Source organism: Vidua chalybeata, chromosome 9, assembly GCF_026979565.1.
Source record: "Vidua chalybeata isolate OUT-0048 chromosome 9, bVidCha1 merged haplotype, whole genome shotgun sequence".
Taxonomy (NCBI): domain Eukaryota; kingdom Metazoa; phylum Chordata; class Aves; order Passeriformes; family Viduidae; genus Vidua; species Vidua chalybeata.
The window spans coordinates 19,814,514-19,829,393 of record NC_071538.1 but is presented as its reverse complement, the minus strand read 5'-3'; the positions used below and the strand labels follow the sequence as shown (position 1 = coordinate 19,829,393).

General features: G+C 38.5%; 1 long non-coding RNA gene across 1 annotated transcript in view; it reads left to right on the top strand.

Annotated features, from left to right (window-relative positions):
* LOC128792463 (uncharacterized) overlaps positions 1-14,880 on the top strand; it is a 361,852-nt gene that overhangs the window by 189,417 nt on the left and 157,555 nt on the right. The window contains exon 10 of the long non-coding RNA XR_008432418.1: positions 4,317-4,364. This is a non-coding gene — a long non-coding RNA (uncharacterized LOC128792463). The remainder of the gene's footprint in view (positions 1-4,316; positions 4,365-14,880) is intronic.

Here is a 14,880-nt window from a genome sequence, read left to right as displayed (position 1 = left end):
TTTTTTTTTTTTGCAAGTAACAGTTTTAAAATCTGGTCTTATATGTGAAGATCTGTATGTTAGGATGAGCAAAGATCTGGTCTCTACCACCCCACTAAATGAAACCCATCTGAAATTTTCCTTTTTTCACAAGGATGGACAGAATTACTTTTTGGACAGTGTGTAGGAAGAAATAAAATTGCCAAATTATTTGCCAAGGATGAATCAATTAAAGCTTTGGGAAATTTACCAATTCTTTTATTTGATTACCAATTCTTTCTGCTACTTGTTCTCTTCTTTCATGGCAAAGGTGTGAAGGAGGAACCCTTTGCAGGACCCTAATCTTCAAACTCATATCTTCAAATTGAATTATGATGATCATCATAGAGCAATGGGAGCTAAATGTGAATTTGGACTGTGGAATAAAATGCAAAAATCTTAAGGGCTTTTAGCTGCCAAGTTTATCTCCCTCTCTTCACCCACCCATCCCAATCCTTTTGAATTTTAGAAAAAAAGATTTGGGAACCAATGGTGTTATGAAACCGGTGTGATTTATCCACTGCCACGCCTACCCTTTGGTGCTACAACCCTCGACATTGCTTACAGAAAAACAAAACCAAGATTTCCTTGTACCCACACTTTGAGGTGATCTCTGTCAGTCCAGCAAAAGCAGTTCTTGCATGTGCACTTCTAGTCAGAAGGCCATGGTGTGCATAACAAGCACCTAGTAGTGCTCAGTAATACCTACCAGTTATCAGGATATGAATAGATTTATTTCTTTCCTTTTAAATTGCTTATGCTTCTTCACTTGCCAAGTTTGTTTCCTTGAGCATGTCTGTTTTTATATTTAGCAAAATTAACAAGGGATGAAATAGGTGCTGAGGATGTTAATTATGTAATTATATGAGCAAAGACATACTGTGTAATGGGCAGGGAAGAAAAATGACAAAGACCTTACATGAGGAAATTAAATCCCATGTTAGGTTTTTGATTAAAGTTCTGATTTTTACTGTGTTGCCAGTGGCCACTGGTGACCTCAAATGTGAAGGTGAAGAGTTTTATTTCTTGTTTGCATATATTTAAGTATGCACATGTGCATCTGCTATATGGTCACATCAGTAGGGGGGGCTTATCAGCAGATTAAAATATGGGAGGCAGGATTCTCATCCAGGAAATCATCTGTTTGAAAAAGACTGTAAAATGAAACGAAAAGGATCGTATGAACCTTAGCGGTATCTAATTGGTTTAAGTTTGCGCATTGCTAAAAATCATGCAGTGTCCTTTGGTGCCCTTTTCACCTTGTTCGTTTTAATAAAGAAGACCAGTTAGTTTGAAAGATAATTTTCAATTGGAATTGACTTCTGATCACCCTGTCACTTCACAATTCTTTATACATCAGGAGCACTTGAAAGTATATGCACATGTTTGTGGGGATTTTTCTTTTCCTCCAGAGAGATTCAATTATTTATGCTAGAATTATTCTTATTGTGAGTTATTTTTATAATTGAATCAAAACTGTGCAGGCTGATACAGCCCCAAGTTACTGTTGTGATCAGAAAAATCCTCAAAATAGCTGAGTAGAGTAACTTTGTCACTTGTTTGTCATACCAGTTATGACAATGGGTCATTCCATGGATGTCTGAAATGATCTTTAGCCACATTTTATGAACCCAGAACTGTAATCCAATAACAATTTTCTGGCTAAGTGCTTCTCAGTTGCCACTGGGGACTATCTGCATCACTGTTGATGCTCTTAAAATGAGTTTAAGTTAAAAGGACACAAATTTCATATTTCTTTCCTTATTTTCTTGAGAGTAATCTAAGAAAATAATATTTTAAATAATTGCATTCTGGTTCCTGAGGGATATCAGCATAATTGCATTGAGGATACCTTTATTTTTATGCATTTATTTATTAACAAAGAACTACACTCCATCTGTAAACCAAATTATTGGTCCACGGCACAAAACAATAAAGTAATGTAACCTCTGGTTCATTAAATTGGAATATAGGGATTGAATTACTAATTTATGTTGGTTTGAATTTCATGTTATAAATTTTAAGATTCTAAGATGTACTGGAAAAATATATCCCATGATGTAGGCTATATAAGACTCATGGAAGGTGAAGAAAGGAGAGGTACTGAAAACTAAGACTGGCATGGTTCATCTGGTACTTTGGTGGGCACTTCACAGATGGTACAGCTGAAAAAAAAAAAAACCCAAAACAAACCAAGAAAGCACAAACTCTTATTTAAACTGAGAATATTCTGTAGGGGTCACTTTTAAATATGGATAGTGTGAAATGCTGGTTTCTGAAACTCTGCAACATGAAGGTCGGGTAGCAAAAGAAATAAACAATGAGAAAGAGAGATGCTTCCTAAACCTTTAGTTTCATTTCGTTTCTGTGTTGTCTCTCCTGCAATCCACTCTAGTGTTTTATTCACTGTAATCTTGAATTCAAAACTTTAGTACGAGTTTCAATCTGCTATTAAGTTCATTCTATTCTGATCATTTCAGTTTGATTTCTATGTTTAACAGTCTCTGGAGCTGTTTGTAGAAGCAAATATAAAACCCATATAAGGCAATATGTTCTCTTCAGCATTATTATGCTGACTGGATTCCTACTGGGACCTAGTCCTCTGATATCACAGGTTGAAGTGTGAACAGGCTCTTATTTCAGCCTGTAAGACCACAGCCAAGTCACTTTTTGAACAGTGTGTGCCTCAGTGTTGCACCTCTCCAAAAGCTGTGGTTTTTTCCTTCTTGAGTAACACGAAGTATTTCACAAAGGCTGCCCTCAGATTTTCTGGGGAAATATTAGCTAAGCTTTCCCTTTCTTACAAAGAATGGGTAATCCCAGCCACCTGTAGGGCAATCTGTCATGAACATTTAGGAACTGAAAGTTGATTTAATGAATTTGAGATGATGTGATGTTTCCAGAATTTCAGCAGTAGAGCCATACTTACTATGAACTTAAACTGCCTTCCTCCTTCTCCACCCTGGGCTTTTGTTTGGAAATCAGATAGACACAGCAAGGTATTTGTCTCTATTCTGTACCAAATCTCACTGTTTACTGCGTTTTAAGGAAGCCACAACAGGAAGTAGTTTAATACATCTGTGAAATAGCACGTGATTTGCTTGTTTCACAGTGGTTTTCAGGTGGAAGATGCCATTATGATGGGGCAGTTTGCCTGCTGGAAGTCTGGGCTTTCTCTGTAGAAAACTTACCAATTATTTGATTACTCATTAACATACTTTGAACCACCATTAATTTTGATACACAAAACAAAAGATCAAGGTTCTTCCAGCTTAAAATTTGCACTTGCTTGATGGTAGAGGAGATTTCAGTCTCTTCTGACCACAGGGAGAGGCCTGCTCCTCTCCACCCTGGTGTCAGGTGAAGGCTGTGAGCCCTCAGGCAAGTCAGCAACAGTTGAGGCTCTCAGGTCAAAGCAAGGCCAGCTTGGATCAGGTTCCTCAGCACTGGTCCTGTTAAGTTTTGAACATCTCCAGTTATCGCCAGTGTTAGTTTTTTACTGTCCTAATGATGATTTTTTTCCCACTGTAACAAGATTTAATTGTAATCCTTCTCTCTCTCTCTCCCTCCCCCTCTGCCTCAGACTGTGTTTGAGACCAGTTAAAGTTGCCCTTTGCTGAACCTTCTCTGTCTTGCAGAGCTTCAGAACTTTCAAGAAATAGTGTTCTGCCTTTCATAGCTGGACCTTTATTGAACCTTATTTGAACTTGACTGATAAACAAATTCTTATACTCTTGTGTAAGAATCAGGTTTTCTATTTCAGGGTCTGAAATGTGGGCACATTTGGGGTCTGTAAAATGTATAATCTGGATTTGATAACCATACTGTTGAAAGCTGGTTTATGAAGGACAGGCCTTTGCAGGTCATACTTTTGCTACAAAAACTCATGTCACTTTGTGTGTATTATCTCACTGAAACTATGTGTATTTCCCTTGAGGCAATGGATGAACACTATGAACCTTGATTGTTTCCAAAGGCTCAGGGAGACGCAGGCATCCTGAGCTCTAGTTGGTGCTGATTGTCCATAATGTACTTGAAGCTTATCTTTCTATACTTCATTGACTCACATTTGCATAATATGAAATCTCTAAATGGAAGAAAGGTGCCAATTATCAAATATGAAATAGATTTCAGGATGCTCAACCATTCACTTTTCATTATAGATGTGTCCTTGCTATTCTTGAATCCTGCCAGGTGGATGATACTAGAAGGTTTTATGGGTACTTGGCTGGAAAATATATTATTTAAATAAGTTTAATTACTAACTATCTGTTTTGTTTGTGTGGGTTTTTTTCTAGAGTTCTTGGACAGGAGGTAATCTGACACAAAGCATATTTACACCATAGGTAAGTGACACAACTGATTATATGAATTTTTTTGACAGTATTTATTGAAATGAAATTGGTAGTCTGCAGATCAAGAAACCATTATATAGGTTGTGCTCTAAAAAAATGAGAAATACAGATTTGGAGAATACAGCACATAGCTGTAAGTCATTCTAATGTTGATAGACCACTTCCAAGACATAAAAGAAGTGTATTAGAAATGAGGCCTTTTTCTATATTAGCTCTTTCTTGAATCTCTTCATTGAAACACAAGCTTCCAGGTCTGCAAGTCATTCTCACATGCCAGATGGAGTTCAAGCTGTTGTTTCCTCAGCTACAGTTTTGTGTGTGAATTCCCTTCTCGCTTCTGTGGACTTGTACACCCCTACAATCTCCAGTCTCCTAGGCAGCTATCTTCTGCCATAGAGGAGTGTGAAAGATGTTTTCTTCCTCTGCCTTTAGAACAAATAAAGGGGTAGATTTATTCTGTTATTTTAAGGGATTGTTACTCCAGTTTGGGAGTAATGAGACAAATTGCTGAAAAGTAAAGCGATTGCATTTCTCTTTACTGTGTAATAGAAGCTATATTGCTGAAGTATATTACTGGATTTTGTACTTCAGAGGTGGCTCTGTGAAGAAGTATCTGATCACAAGTTTGAGTTTATGTGAGACAACAAAAATGACTTGATGACAAATATGGCCTGAGATATTTTCCTCTCATTGATTCCTGGCAGCAGCATATTATCAGATTAGAAATATTTTCATATCAGAGTAAATTACTGAAAATTCATATTGGACTCTTTGCTCCGAGGAGCTTTTATTAACACTGGTCACATGCAGACCACCTGGGAGAACACTGTTGCTAACTGGGCATAATTATTTGTGTTAATCCTCTCATAAGTGTCACAATCAAACCATGGCTCCCATTATTTTTTACCATTCCTCACAGCATCCTTGTTGTCCAACCAATATGTGACTCCATTGCTCCTTTGAAGTGCATTTGCTCTTTTCAGCTCCAGCACAGGCATTTGTGCATAGCTGTGCTTCCAGCTGCATTCTGTAGGCCTATATTCCAGATGCCTGTGAGGACCAAACAAAGCATTGCTGTCTATACCACAAAGTATATGAGACTACATCAGGAAAAAGAAAATATCAACTGCCTGATAACAAGGAGCCATGGATGAAGAACTATTGGAAGGAATTGTGGCAGGAGGAGAAAGAATATACCCATTTTAAGTGGCCTTTTTTTGTTTGTTGGTTTGTATATTTTTACTTTGCCCTGAGAAAGTAGGAATTTTAATCCTACTACTGGGACATCAGTTACTTACCTGTCAGAGGTATTGTATTTAATTATACTGTGGTATTGTGGACAGGCTGTGAGGGGGCTCTGTGTAAATTCAACTACTGTGAATTCAGTTTTGTAGCCAGGTAAAGTGAGCTCTCTTCTAACCCACATATTTTGCTTTGAGTTCTTTTGTTCTCCACCAGTGGTCTGTTGGTGACAGGATGGAGTTCAGTTTTGACAGAAGAAGTTCAGGATGGAAGGCTGTTTGTCAGTTAGGAGATCTGTGGGCATTTGCTGTCCCTGAAACTGCCTCTGTGCTCTCTAATTTGCCTATGGGCTGTGCATACAGTGTGAATCCCCCAGGTCTGTGGGGACTCTGGGGAAGATGGGGTGTTTGCCTCCTAAATGCTGTCACAGGCTGCATGCCAGTATATCTCATTTGTTAGGCTTCACACTTCTATTAATTCAGACAAGGTCCTCTTTTGATCCTTACCTGTTGCATGACAGGTTTCAGGGCATCAGAATTATTACTCAGACGACTGGATTTGGTATCAAAATACAGGAGAAGCACATAAAGTAAGATAGCTAGGGAGAAAAAGTGAAAGTATTGAAAGGACATTGCAAACATTACTTTAAAATCTGGGGAGATTGCTTTTTAGATTAAGTAGCCAGCACTAGAGTAGGAAGGAGACGTAAGAAGTTGGGCTTGATATACAAATAAGAACCGTTGTTAAAAACTTCAAAGAACAAGTGGTTTCTGCCATAGCACACCTAAGCCAGATTGTTTCAGCACATCTAAAAAAAGTTGCATCCTCTTTCATATTGCAAGTAACATGATAATATTCAGGATTTTTTTTCACCCCTGGGAATCTTAAACATAAAACACTGTTCCACACACTTGTTTTATAAAATCTGGATGTAGAAGGGATGTAGGGCACTGGATGTCCTTTATTCTGTGTTGGTGTTGGGGGAGCTGCAGTTCTAGTTTTAGCTCCAGCCCCTTATAAACCATACCAGCCTAATGTTGTTCAGCCAAAACCCAACCATTGCATTTGTACTTTTTAAGCAAATTGAACAAGTGGAAGTAAAGCAGACAATAGTTTTTTCTAACTCACATTTTTAGAAATGCATTTGATAGCATCGATATTATAGTAAAGACCAGCAGCCCTGTGGTTCTATCATTTCTATTAAATGGCACTGCTTTAGACTAACTGGCAGTAGGCTTTTTTCTACTCACCAAGCAGTTTTATTCAGATAAGTCCTCAGTCATCAGAGGCTTTTTCTTTGGTTGCACCACAATCATTGTGACAGTTCCAGGTAAGAGTATTTGGCAGGGATAGCTCAAGGGTTCATTCTTTTCAGAATGTTTACTTTACCTGACATGTCTTTCCTGGGTGCCACAGTGATTAGTCATCTGTATATTATTTAAGGGAAGCTAAGGAATAATATTCTTCCCTAGAATAATATTCTTTCCTTGAAACAGATAGAGGGTGTATAATAAAAATAATAAATAGTAAAACCCCCTCAGTACTGAAGATGTGCTAGGAGAGATGCTTGCACAGCAAGCAAAACACTGTGCAGAACACGTGTATTCTAGGTAGGGCAGAGAATATTGACTGTCATCATGATTAATTGAAAATTCTTACTTATAAATTACTGTAAACAGGATTTTTAAAATTAATTTCTCCACAAACTTTAAATATTTGGGTTGATAACTTCCACATTGGGCTTCCTCCTGGGGCAAAACACTTGGAAAGACTATGATCAAAATGATTTGGCTGTTTTTGGAAAGGAAATGAATATGTATTGTTCTGTGTAAAATTTTGAGCACTTTTTCTCCCCTGAATTGTGCCTTTCTTTTGCTATTTCAGTATGCCATCAAAATCTATTGTCAAAGTGTGATCTTCTTTCCTTGAAGTACTGGTTCCAGTTGAGAAAGAGGCTATTGTTGCCTTGTTTCATGAGCTGAAATTTTTACGATCTGTAGACTGACTTTAAATATTCCTAGTGATGCTATTAAGTCACAGGCTTATCATTAGGAGTCCATGCTATGGTATTTGTGGAGAGCTAAATTGATTCAAATTTTTAGAAACGTGGTAATTTACAAATAAAAGCTGAGATTATTGAGTTGAGAGTTTAAAATCAGGATGAAATCTACTGGATAATGCAAGTACAGCAATCACTCGTTGAGCAGTTCAAATATTTTGTTCAAGTATATAAAATCCAATATTTTATTTTTTCTCTTCAGTTAAGTGTGTTCCTTCAGGCCCTTTTTATTGCATGCTTTTCAGAACTTGCTCCAGAGACAGAACTATTAATTTCCTCCTAGGTTTCTGCATAGCACTCAACACTACCGTGCTTCAAAAACCATTAATGAAGTTATTTTCCCAACACCCCCATGAAATGAGGAAGCATTATTGTCCTCATTTGACAGATGGAGACTGAGGCAGAGTAAATCAAAGTTGAAAGCACCCACTAATTTGGCAGTCCAGTTTGAGATATCCTGCTCCTATCTTTTTCACAATATTTAACATTGGGTAGTAAGCTGAAAGCACAGCTCCCTTTAATTTCAGCTGCATTTATGAGTGATCAGCACTTCAAGCGAGGCAGACCCCAGGTTTCAAGTTGGGCATGGAGCACATGAGGAACGTACACTTGATATATGACCTTGAGTGAAAAGCTTGGCTTTAGGAACTTGTCCTGTTTCTCATAGACTGTCATATGAAAAAAACAGATGTAGACTCCAAACTCTTTGAGGAAATTTTATAACTACCTGAAATGGGAAATTGTCTTTTTTTTCTTTTTTTTCCCCTACCTTTCTCACTCATTACATAACTCTGAATGTCAGCAATGCATGGGGCAGCCCATCTCATCCTTGGACAGCAGCCTTCTGCCCTGCATTGATTTATCCCACAGACAAGTCCATGCCACGCATTGTATAAAACAGTGATGTTGTGGAAAACTCAGTTTGCAATTATGTAAGTGTACTGGTTTTAGCTGGGGTAGAGTTAGTTTTCTTCACAGTAGCTAGTATGGGACTGGTTGCACGATGTGTTTAACCAAATGCCAGACTCTTGTTCTGTCTTTGATCATAAACACTAAAGTTTGAGATGTATCACCAGAGAGAGCTACAGGCTATTAGTGAGATAAGGAGTGTACTGGTGTAGAGTGGCTCTGTACACGTTTCTGTAGGCAGATGCAGTATGAGCAGGGATGATTGCTTTTTAACTGTACTGATTGCCTCCCATTCCCCATCTCTTACCCCTCGGTGTTATACCTCGATCTCCAACATTGTAGGGTAAGAAGTACTGTGTTTTGCTTGTGTAGAATTTAGTATATTGTGGTCTTGATCAAGGAACTTCAGTTGTTTTGGTAGAGTCTCTCTGCTTTCATGTTATTCATGTTATCACCAGAAAAACAATGAGTTTCAACTAGATAACTGAAGTATTTTCTATGTGGAGTAGTCTCTGTGGACCTCTGAGGTGGTGATCACTGACAGTTTGCTGTTACCTAGAATGTTGTAGGGAGAACTGCGATTTGTTCACTAACTTTTGTTTCTCTTAAGTGAATTTAATGTGCTCTATACTTTTCAATTTACTAAAGTACTAGTAGTTTATTAAAAGAGAACATTAAATTGACCTGTATATCTGTATCATAGGACCGTTGTGAAGATTAATAATTAGATAATGTTTATAAAGCACTTTTTATAAGTAAGAAGTGCTATAAAGTGCTAAGTATTATTATTGCAGCATGATAGAGATCACAAAACACAAGTGAATCAGCTCTAGGTTTAATCCTTATAAGGCGAAGCATACCAGGGGCAAAATAACATTGCAGTTATTTTTCTTACATCCAGCACTTCATTAACTACCGCATAGGGTTATATAACTCTGTGAGAGTCTAACTTAGTAAAGTCTATAATCATAGCAGGAAAAGTTCTCACGGGTTTTGCAGGCAAGGCTTGTGCCTACAGCCTTTAAGGTCACACACAGTTACTCCAGCTATGCTGCATTAGTGCCTCCAGTTGCATGTAGGGACATCATTGCCCCAGCTGCCACTCTCCACATTAACCCCATTACGCAATGCCTCTGTCTAGGTTGGATAATACATGGCATGAATACAGGTCTTCCCTACATGTAAAATGGCATAATGCCATTAAATGCATACAGACATCTGTATCTTCTCAAGATTTTACTATGCTTTCTCTCACCAGCTCTTTTCCACACTCCTTAATCTCTGCTTTTACTCTAAATTTTTACTGAAGATGTGTGAAAGACACCCCAGCAAATCCATCACTTTTTTTTCTGGCTCCAGTTAAGTCTTTAATGTCTTTGAGAAAATCAGTCAGCATTTTCTTTCTTCTTTAATTCTCACTTACTGCTTATCTTGCTGCAGGTGGCCTACTACTACTACTGCAGTCATTGCTTTTCCTGAGGATGTCATAAACACAGAATATTTTCTCAAGTCAAATTCTGGTGCTGCCTGTTTTCTGCCTCATCCTCTGTAGGACATTCTTGAGCCAAAACCTTGAGAAGCAGCATTTATTACTTAATATGGCTACCTACTGAGGAGTGGGAAATAGACTTCCTAAAGAAGTGGTGCGCTGAAACTATGGAAGACAGTCCATTAAGAATAATCATGTGCCTCTTTCAATTGAATTTAACTTCTCCTTCTCCTAGGCACTTTTTTTTTGGGGGGGGGGGAATTTTTTGGTGTTTTGTTTTGGTTGGGGTTTTTTGTTTGTTTGGGTGTTTTTGTTTTTTTTGTCATTTTTGCTGTGGGGTGTTTTCTCTTTTTTGTTTTTTTGTTTGTTTGGGTTTTTGTCTTCTTTTTTTGGTTGGCTGGTTTTTTTGGGGGGGGGTGGGTAGGGCTGGGTGGAATGGGATGTTTCTTGTTTGGTTTTCCTCTTTCCCTTCTTCCTATAGGAACTGCCAGTAGACAGCCTCTTAAATCCTGGCTGCTGGTTTGTGGACTGCCTCCCTCTTAACTTTACACTGGCCACCCTAGTCTGACTAAAGCATTCCTCCATCTTTTTTAAAAAGGCAAGCCAGTAAAGGTACAACAAGGCACCATGTTCCTCAGTACAGTTCACAAGCAAACTACTGAGATGAGTTTAATGCATTTCTTTGCTTCTGAAATGTGCAAAATATGTATTAAAATGTCATATATTTTATGAGAAGTGCTGAAGAGAAACCAGTTTCCTTTAGCACCAGGTACATGAGCTTCAGGGAAACAGTTTCTGCATACCTCAGACAGGTGTTTGTCAGGATCTAATTGCAGCTCATTGAGTAAAACTGCAAAGCACCTGTGCTGAGAGAAACCTGTGCAGTCACAAGAACTCACACGATCATGGATACCTATCCACATAGTTTAGACATCCTCAACATATCCTGCTTCAGGGAGTCTCTGGAAAGCTATATTGGGGTCGTTTCTAAGAAGGACTCCTATCTGCCTTCATGTCCAGACACTGACTGTGCCACATACAGAGGCTCTGTGGTCTAGAACAGATGGAGGCTGGTGAGAACCACAGCCCTGTGACCTGCCCAGGTCCACAAGCACATTCATATGTACAAGGTAGGGAGCTGAGGATGCCCTGTAGGACTTGTCCACAAGGTAGACATGTTGGCCCTCCTGTGGGAAGCAAGGCAAGCAAGGATCAGCTTGACCATAAGCACAGCCCAGTATCTCTTGTACATATTGGTACTGTAACTTTGAGATGTGAGAAGTGCTAGAATGAAAGCTTAGATGTACAGGCAAAAGACTTGATTTAGGGACCTACCAATACATTTCTATACTTGTGAGTTTGTGCAGTGATAGCATTTCTGTGTGGGTAACACAATGAAGAGAGGGAACGCTAACTCTGTAAAGGAAAGGGAAGCTCCACCTTGTCTAAATTGGAACCAGCTGACTCCAAAACCCAACAGAGTGGGGAAGGGATTATTTATAGTCAAACCAGCAAGGGGAGGATTATTTATAGCCAAACCTGGAAGCAAGGCGACAGGTGGTGAGGAGCACTTGGGTTAGACAAAGACATCTGCTGGGAATATCAGCAATACAAAGGTAACTCTGTATCCAGTAGTAAATGATAGGACAGAAATTACAGCTGACCTGGAGGAAGAAAGGTTGCAAAGGTATATTTGAGGGAAGTAACAACATGTCAGACAAAGGAATTAACTAAAAATAGGCATGCTGCCAAAAATAAAACCTATGCACCATTGAGAGACCTAAAGTGAAAAGCAGGTGAACTAAGTGTCTCGGGATGAAAGAGGACTGACCTTCACCACATAAATGTGACTCAAACAGTTGATACTAATGCAATATTGTAGTACATAATTATTAGCTGGACAAAATAGATCAGATGTGGGAGTATTTCGGTCTAGGGCTATAAATGCCATAGAACAGACCAGCCATGAGGATGGGGTGTAGATTTCTGTGGTCCAACCAGATACTATTTCTCAATGAAAAGGTATACAATAACTTGGCTGGGAACTGCTGTTCTTGTGCAGTGTTATAAAATATTTTAGGAATATCTAAAGTTTGTGTAAGTTTTTTGGTGTGGAGTTTTTTTTTTTTTTTTTTTAATTGGATGAAAACGCACAAAAAATAGAAGGTAGCCTTATACTACTTGTTACCTGCTCAATGAAATGATGAAGACCTCATTCTTGTTCTCACTAATGTTGCTTGCTGTTACTGTGGCTTTATATAACAGTCAGAAATACATAAAGACCAACTGTTTGAGTATAAAGGTGTAAAGAAGGGGTACTGTAAATGAAAATTGTTCCCTGCCTGTGCAGTTGTGAGAAGCATTAATGAGGTAATGTTTACCCATTTATAAAATGACATTTTGTGTCAACAGGCCAAAGTTCAAACAAGCAGTTTCTTGACAATTCACAAGATTAGGCTGAAGATCAGGTCTTCAGACAGGCACACATGGAGAGCTCTCAGTCATACATTAATTGTCTCAAGGTATCTATCTATACTTAGTAATAGCCTCAGTATAATTCGGTTTTGTGTCTGTGTGAGAGAGAGCCCAATAACCTTTGTGATTCAACACTGGGCATCTATTGCTGGACTCTTTAAACCTTCTAAAATGTGCTTTTTGGATGTTTGCAGTGTCTAAAGCAAGTTCAATGGGCTAGAATAATCTCTTATGCTATCTTGTGTTCTGGTTATTTTCTATATTAAAAAGAAATAATGAAAAAATATAAAGTTAAAACAGAAGAAATCTAGATGTAGTCAAAGAAAGACTACTGTAGGAGAGACTTGGATTTTTAAGTCAAAGTGGGGAAAGTTGCTAAATAACGAAGTCTCAAATGGAGAGGAATTTTTGGGGGAGGAAGGAGAATGACTTGATAAGCAAGAGATAGAGAACTGGTCAAATGAAATTTTATGCAACTTTTAATTAGCATATAGAACTCCTTGGCACAAGATATCACGGGAGCGGAGAACTTAAGAGGGTTGAAAAAGATCAGGCATTCATATGAATAATGAGAAAATCTAAATTACATACATTAATAAAGATGTAAAACTTTATGCTTGTGGGCAGGAGCCAAACATATATGAATGGGGTTCCAGGGAAACTTCTTGCTTGAGGTGATTATTCCATAATATTCCCATAATCCCCTTGGACTTTTTTTTTCCTTTCTTTTGTAGCAATAGGTACTGATGCAATTGAGGATCTGCTAAGAGACTCTGTGTTTCTTTGCATTTCTGCCTGTGTAGGAGGGAAGAAAAGGATGGCCCATGAATATGCTCCTATTCAGGCTTCTCAGAAGGCAATAACCTTTAGACAGTTGTAGAGAACACAAGAAATGTGACCTTGCTGTAACTGCCATTAGGGCTGGCTCCTAAGCTGTGTGGAAGAAAGACCTGTTCAAATTTTCCTTAGCTCTCAGGCCTTCCATCTGCTAGTTGAGCCAGGGGTTGAATTCTGAGCAATGCAGAGTATAGGTGATTTTCTGCAAACCCATTGTGGTTTTACCCTCATCATCTCCTTCAAAGTTTATCATTTGAAGTATATACAGAGATTATTCCTGCTCAAAAGTGATGGATCCTCCTATGTAATCTGCCTCATACCAGCACTCTGCAGGTCACAGGATGTGAGTGGTCTGTCAGTGGCAGTGCATGTTAGGTCTGTGGCCTGGGGGCCTCAGTGCAGCCCCCAGCCTGCCAGGTGAGCCAGCAGAGCCTGCCCTCCATCAAGCTGGGACTGCATCTAGCCACATGGTGGTTTGCTTCCCTGACCTCTGTTCTGCATAGGGAGATAGAAGACTCAGGGAATAACTGAGAGAATCTTACCAATTAGAAATGGCAGTATGTTGGTGCTAATGTTTTAGTAATTTCCAAAGGTAATGCATTTAATTCTGCCTTTTGCTGTTGCTTGACCCTATGGCTGCTGTAGCCACTTCCAGGCACTGAATTAATCTGAATGGAAATATGAGTGAAAAAGCACAGTAGCCACACTGTATTTATTATGAAGTTGAGAAGGAAGAAGAAATTGCTTCAGCACTGCCTCCTTTTCATACTTGATATCTCTAAAAGTAGCCAGTTAATTACATTCCATGGTTACTGCTATTGTAATATGTGCTTATTTGAAGTGCAAAGATAATAATCGATTGTATACTCTTGACTACACTATTAATGGTTTCAATACCCACATTGTGTTTACATTTTACTTTATAACTAACACTCAGCCATTGTGGTTTTAACATGTAGTAATTCAGTGAATTCTGTCTCCATGTAATGCCCTTGCCATTTCATTCTGTGGTATTAAGTGTTGTTTTTCTAGGAAGGTCTTGAAATGTGGGGCATTATGTATGAGTTATGCTAATTTGTTAGGGCAATGAATACATTAATTTCATTAGTAAATGGCCTCAAAGCAATAATTACCAGTGTAGGTGTGTCAGAAACGATCATGTTCAGTTTTGCCAGTTAATTATTAAGATTTTGTTCTAAGGGACCCAGATTTGACATCCAGCTTCAATTTAGCCATAAATAAAAGTCTGAAGTATATCAGGCTGAAGAAATCTAGCCAAGAACTTGTTTTGCTCTTAGAAATTCTTGCATTTTATCTAATTGTGACTGCCAATAAGATGCCAAAATAATTAGTGCCAGTGTTATGAGGTTTCTACTATACCTCCCAAAAAGGCACATCATAATGAAAATAGCGATTGTGCTTTCTCATTCCTCTCATCTTGCCTTATGTTACAGAATGTTGAATTATTCAATGGCAGTATTACTTGCTAGTGCAGT